Genomic DNA, 7,455 nt, shown 5'->3' on the forward strand with positions numbered 1-7,455 from the left:
AATATTGGTCGTATTTTCCGGAATAATCCGAAGAGAAAATCGACGAAGAGAAATCGATCATTGTAGATACGCCTGTATGATACTAAACGCGAGAACTGTTCAACAGATAAGACTTATTCGAAATTTTACAAGGAATCCGAATATGCAAAAATATTTGAGGGTTTACGGTCGAACTTACGAGTTATAGTGGAAAATCTTTCCTGTAGCCGTTGAGTGTTCTCCACTGATGCACACCAGGTTTCACTGGCGTACAGCAGCACAGATTTCACGTTCGAGTTGAAAATTCGGATTTTGGTGCGTCGACTAATCTGGTTGCTTTTCCATACATTTCTTAAACTCGCAATAGCAGGCCTCGCCTTCTTGATCCGTGCACCTATGTCGATCTTGGTGCCGCCATCGACCACCATTTGGCTATCAAGATATTGGAAGCTTTCAACATTCTCCACTGATTGTCCAGCTACCGTAAAGCTGGAAGGGTTGACCGTGTTTACATCCAACGATTTGGTCTTGATGACGTTGATGGTAAGACCTGCCGCTGAGGAGCGATTGACAAGATCATCGAGCTTGCTCTGCATATCAGAGCGCCGTTGAGCTAGAAGAGCAACGTTATCAGCCAATCCTAAGTCATTTAGGTGCTCCATGGTAATGGCCTGCCACAGCAATCCACGATTTGGTTCACGGTCAATCGCACCAACCAGGATCTCGTCGATTACGATGAGGAACAGTAGTGGTGATAGTAAACATCTTTGCCTCACTCCAGCAACGACCCGGATGGGATCGGACAAAACACCGATGTGCAGTACTCTGCACGAAAATGCCCTGTACTGTGCTACAATAGCGTGGTTCAAAAAATCGTTTTTGCTCCACACCGCTTATTCGATTCCTAAACAGATTATATGCCTTCTCACAAAATTTGAGCTCATTTGGTTGAAAATTGAGACTGCACAAGCTCGTCAAAGTTTGTATGGGAATTACTATGGGAAAACGATGTTTTTAATTCAATCAACCGTAGCATTTCCCCAAGTGCCCTAGTGGGCTAGTCGACCCTTGGTAATCCTAGGCTACTCTATCAGCTACAACATTGCCGAAGACCGCATTCAAATTGGACGCCTCATTAATTAGTTACCGATTTTTATCCAGAATCGAAATCTTTATTGATGATGGTTAAACTATTCGGTGGGCATCACTGCATTCTGCAGTGGAACATAGTAGCCATGATTTCAGTGTGCTATCTTTGGCGCTATATGCAGCAATGTTGCCTGCAGGGAAGCTGGAGGATCATAGCTAAAGTTTGCCCAGTTGGATACAAATCGATAACTAATTATAGAGGCGTCCGATTTGAATGCGGTCTTCGGCAAAGTTGTAGCTGATAGAGTAGCCTAGTATTACCAAGGGTTGACTAACCCAATAGGGCACTTGTGGAAATGCTACGGTTGATTGAACGAAAAACATCGTTTTCCCATAGTAATTCCCATACAAACTTTGACGGGCTTGTGCAGTCTCAATTTTCAACCAAATGAGCTCAAATTTTGTGAGAAGGCATACAATCTGGCTAGGAATCGAATAAGCAGTGTGGAGCAAAAACGATTTTTTGAACCACGCTAGTGCTACAATGAGGTCGATGATTTTCTTAGGGATACCCTTGCTCCTGAGGGCTTCCCACTTGTTTCCGTGATTGAGACGGTCGAAAGCTTTTCCGTAATCAATAAACACCAGGTAGAAGGACTCTTGCAATTCTTTGATTTGCTCCAGAATAATACGGAGCGTGACAATGTGGTCCACACAGGATCGTCCGGCACGGAATCTTGTTTGCTGCCGTCGGAGAGTTGCGTCAATCTTCTCCTGTATCCGGTTAAGGATCAGTTTGCAGAGGACTTTGCGAGCGATACACACTAACATGATGCCCCGCCAATTATCGCATACATTCAGGTCACCCTTTTTGGGTACCTTTACTTAAACGCCTTGTATCCTGTCGACCGAAAATGTCTCGCCTTCGTCGGCTAGGGAGTCCGCCCACGCTCTTTTATCCCGTCAACATGAGCGTTTCACTTCCTTCTCGAGAGCCGAATAGCGCTAACGGGCCACGGCTTTGGCTCCTAGTGTTTCCGCTCGCTCTATCGTGGCTTCGGCGTTCCTTCGCTTCTCTATCTTCCTCCAGGTATCATCTGTGATCCACTGCTTTCTTCGGGTGCGTAGCTCACTCAAATTCTCGCCGGTGGCGATGAAGGCGTTCTTGATGGCGCTCCATTGATCTTCTACGCGTTCACCTTCTGGGATATCCACAGCACGGTTCTCTAGCTCCTCGACGAAGGACCTTTTCACCGCAGCGTCTTTCAGCCGGCGTGTGTTGAACCGGCGCCCAATTTTCTCCTCCTATCGATGGATCCTAGCAATGCGCAGTCGGATCTCGCCGATTAGGAGATGATGGTCGAACGCAATGTCGGCGCTACTTTTCATCCGCACATCAAGAACTCTCCATCTCCATTTTCTGCGGATGCAGATGTGGTCCATATAGCCGAGGCGGTAAACGCACGGGTATTCAGCATGACCATGCTGAGGGTGACGGGTTCGATTCCCGGTCGGTCCAGGATCTTTTCGTAAAGGAAATTTCCTTGACTTCCTTGGGCATAGAGTATCTTCGTGCCTGCCACACGATATACACATGCAAAATGGTCATTGGCAGAGGAAGCTCTCAGTTAATAACTGTGGAAGTGCTCATAGAACACTAAGCTGAGAAGCAGGCTTTGTCCCAGTGAGGACGTTACGCCAAGAAGAAGAAGAAGATGTGGTCCATTTGATTTTCCGTGACGCCATCACGGGAAACCCTTTGTGCACTGGTAGATGAGGAAAGAGCGATCCCCCAATCACCATGTCATTGTTGCCAAACAGCTCTCCATTTTCGCTCATTTCTCCGGGACCATGGCGTCCCATTACGCGCTCATAGTTCGAGTTGTTGGAAGCAACCTTCGCGTTGAAGTCGCCCATGAGGATCTTGATATCACCTTTCGGAATCTTGTCCACGACAGCATTCAGTTGACTGTAAAACTTCTCTTTATCTTGCAATTCGGCAGCATCGGTTGGCGCGTAACATTGGATCATGGTGAGGTTTCGAATCCGTGTTCTGAATCTGGCTACAACTATCCTCTCATTAATAGGTTCCCACTTCATCAGCACTGCGTGGGCGTGAGCGCTGAGCAGGAAACCAACTCCACGGTGGCGAGGAGCGTGTTCACCTCGTAGACCAGAATATAGCAGAATTTGACCCGACGCCAATCTGTGTTCTCCAAAGTTCGGCCAACGGACTTCGCTTAGTCCTAGGATCTCAAGCTTCATACGGTATGCCTCATTGGCTAGTTGTGTCAGTTTACCCTGCTGGGCTAGGGTTAATACATTTAAGTTCCAATTCTTGTCCGTCGTTTCGCGCTAAAAGTCGTTGCCGTTCAATCAATTCGTAATCTTTCATTTTCGGTTTCAGTAACGTTTTTTTGGGTTTCGGAAACAATAGGTTGTTGGCCTAAGGTCCCCTATCCACCGTGGCGGGGCTGCCACCTTAGGTATAGCTTCCGGTGGAGTAGCATTTCATACTCAGCCGCAGGACGCCAGAACAGACACTGTTTGAGCCGCACCTCCTTGGTGAACAGACGCTCGAGACGTACCTCCTCAATCTAGCTGAAGTCATAATGACAACAGCTAAGCACACAACTCTAAGTTGGCGGTATTTGTCATCGCTTGACCCGCGCAAACATGAGATAGGAACTTGTGAGGACCAGAGCTATGTTGGACGCTCTTCTTTTCGACTCACCGTTTTGCAGCCCCAAGTTCTAGTATTTGGCCAAAAATTCCCTCACCGATTCTTTCATAAAGTCTTCCATGGATACATTCGGAAGTTATCTTCAGGGATTTGTTTTAGATATTCCTCTTATTCCACAAATTTGAATGGTTTACTTCTGAAATTTCTCTTTTTTTCAACAAAAATCCATGAATTTGAACAGAAATTTCTCAATGGTTTCTTTCAAAACTCTTTCAGAGATTCCTTAAGAAACTTCTTTGGACACTTATTCAGCAATGCCTTGAGAAACTATTCCAGAGTTTCCAGAAAATGTTTCAAAAGTTCTTTCAAAAAATTGTACTGGGTTTACTTTGGAAATCCTTCCAAGGATTTTACCAAAAATTTCCACAGCAACTTCCAATTTCTCCAGAAATTCCAATGGGGATTCTTCTAGAAGTTTTACGCAGACTTGTGTAAAAAAAATGCGTATGAGTTTCTGCCAAAAATTCTCTAAGGATTTCTTTTCTAGGGATCTTTCTTATTTTTTTCGGAAAATTCTTCGGAAATTCCCTCAAGCATTTTCTCAAATGACCTTCCATGAGTTTATTCCAAAACTTTCTCCGGAGTTTGTTTTAGAAAATTTGAACTTCTGTCAGAAAATCTTCCTGGAGAGTATTGTGTTGTTCTTTGCTGTACATGCATCGCTCCTGTAAGGGGTGAGTATGGCAGCATAATCGATCACGTTCGCTATTGTCTCGAGTGAAAATCATAACAATAGATGCGCGGGTGTTTAGTGTTCAGTATTGTGTTATTCTTTGCTGAGTATTGTGTTGTTCTTTACAGAGAAGAACATTAATCAAGACAATTAGATGATCGGCATTGAACCACAAAAACCCCACAACAATTGGTGAGATCTTTCCAATATTATTTATTTATAAATAATTCTACTTCAGTATATTTACTTTATAACTTTTTAAAAGTTGAAAATTCGCTATTTTCAACATCCTTTCATCTATTGGAAGATGCTTCAGTTCTGGACTCTTTCTAAGTTGATCAAGGGATTTATAAATGCTTGCAAGGACTTGGCCAGGTGTGTGGAGCTGAGTGAATCTATAACATTGTAGATAGTAGCGACATCAGCAATGTCAATGGAAATATTCAACTTTGCAACTCCATCCAAGATTTGTGCAAGTATTCATGCTATGCTATGCTATGCTATGCTATGCTTCTGTCAGAAAATCTTCCTGGAATTTCTTTAGAAACAAGGGATTGTTTCAGAAAATCTCCCATGGCTTTTACTATTAATTCGACTCTAATAATTTCTGCAAAAATATCTCCAGAGATTTCTTTACAAATTTCTCCAAGGATTACTTTGAACTTCCACCGGTTTTCCAATTATTCTTTCACGGACCATTACTAAAATCCATCCTAGGATTTATTAACAAAATCCGAGTTTTTGAGAAAATATACCAGGGATTTATTAAGCAATTCGTTCAGGGACTCCTTTGGATACTCCTCGTAGATTCACTTTAAAAATGTCCTTTGACATTTCTCCAAGAACTCCTTAAGAGTCTTGCATGGATAAAAAATGTTGCATGTGTGTCGAATAACTATGCAGATTAAGTACCACACAGCATGGATTCCTTTAGATAATACTTCAAGAAATCTGTTCAACAAATCTTGCATAGATTATTCCAGAAATTCATCTACGAAATTTTACAGAATTTTTTGTCATACAGATCACTGCAGAAATTATTCAAAGCATTCATCTAGAAGACCTTCCATGAACTTTTTCGAAAATACTGCATGGATTTTTTTTTTGAAAATGATTTACAAGTACATTAAGAATCAGTAATTCAGAATTACTTACAAATTTTTTCAGAAGCTTTCTAAAGAACTTTCTTCAAGGATTGCTTTAAAAATTCTGCCAGAGATTGTTGAGGGTATACCCAAGATTTCTTCACATTCCTCTAAGTCCTGCAAGACATTTGTCTTCCAGAAATTGCCGCAGAGCTTTCTTAAGAAAGTCTCATAAAATTCTCCAAAGATTCCATTACATTTTTTTTCTACAGAATCTTTCAGAGATTTTTATAAGGATTCATACGAAAAGGCTGGACGACACTCTTGCAGAGATTCCTGCAGGAATTCACACACAGATTTGATCACAAATTCCATGTATTTTCTCAAACTCCTATGTATTTTCTCAGATATTACTCCAGGTTTCCCTCCAAGCGTACCTCTAGGAATTTCTCTATGGATTTCTCCAGCAATTCATTTAAAAATTGATTAGGTTTTTAAGGGAATTTCTCCAGGTTTTTTTTTACAAAAATATCTCATGAGATTTTGTTAGGTATACCGCCAGGGGTTTCCAAGTGTTTCGTAAGGTATTCCTCCTGGAAATTCTTCAGAAAACCCATCTTTAGATTCTTAAATATGACTGCTTTTTTTCTGTTTTCAGGTGGCTTTTCAGTCCTACGTTTATTTGAGACAAGTGCCACCTACTTGTTCAATTCCGACGTCTCAGCCATTGAACTCAGCCTTCTTCAGGAGATCTTGTTAATTAATTTTTAAGACATGACATTGTACTTTTAAATTTGACGAAATTCTTCTTCACAAAAAAAATCACATTAACATGCACCGTCCCTCGTATGCTGCAAAAAGCTTTGCACTGAATTGTCATGTGCTTTTTGAAGTTTTTTTCCTGGACACATAATATTTTTTTTTCCAGAAATTCTTTCAAAAATTCATTTGGATTTTTCTGCAGAATTTATTTAATTCTTTCTAAATTTTTTTCAGCGATACTTTTGGAAATATCTTTAGAAACTTCTTTAATATTGCTAGAATTACTTCAGAAATTCCAACATGGTATTTCAGAAGTTGTTCCAACAGTTCCTTCAGGAATTGCTCAAGCGGTTCCTTCAGATATTCCACCAGGAATTCATCCATGGGAATGTACCAATGAAGGGTGCTGAAATTGGGGAACCTTAACCAACTAGCTCTGATTTTACCATGACAGCAGCTCTATTAAATTTTGATCGAAACTCTTCGAATCGCCTCTGAAGCTCCAACCAGTGAAATTCACCTAAGAGTCTCTGAAGCCTCCAAAAATCCCTCTGAAAGTACCTGAACCGCCCTGAAATGCCTTGAAATGCTTTAAAACGCTTCTGTAATCTCCAGAGCAAGCTTGAGAGCCTCTGAAGCCCTCTAAAAGCTCCCTGAATCCACCTGAAACGACTTGAAACACATTGAAGTGCTTTAGAACGCATCTGAAATTCTCATGAACCTTCCGTGAAATTCTCATGAAACTTCCGTGAAATTCACCTGAAAGCCTCTGAATTGAAGCCCCCTTAAACCGTCATGGGAACCTCCTGAAACGCATTGAAACGCCTTGATACGCTTCGACACGCCTCTGAAACCCCTATCAGTGGAATCCACCTGAGAGTCTCTGAAGCCTCCATAAATCCATCTGAAACTTCCTGAAACGCCGTGCAATGCTTTGAATGGCGCTTTAACTCTGAAACTCCCATGTAATCTCCGTGAAATCCACCTGAGAGCCTCTGAATCCTTTTAAATCCCCCTGAAACGCCCTGAATACGGTCAGAAGTTCCCCAAAATGCCTCAGAAACGCCCTTGAAATGCCTCTGTATTCCCCCATGAAACTTCTGTGAAACTCATCTGAGAGGCTC

This window comes from Aedes albopictus, chromosome 1 (genome assembly GCF_035046485.1).
Source record: "Aedes albopictus strain Foshan chromosome 1, AalbF5, whole genome shotgun sequence".
NCBI classification, from domain to species: Eukaryota; Metazoa; Arthropoda; class Insecta; order Diptera; family Culicidae; genus Aedes; species Aedes albopictus.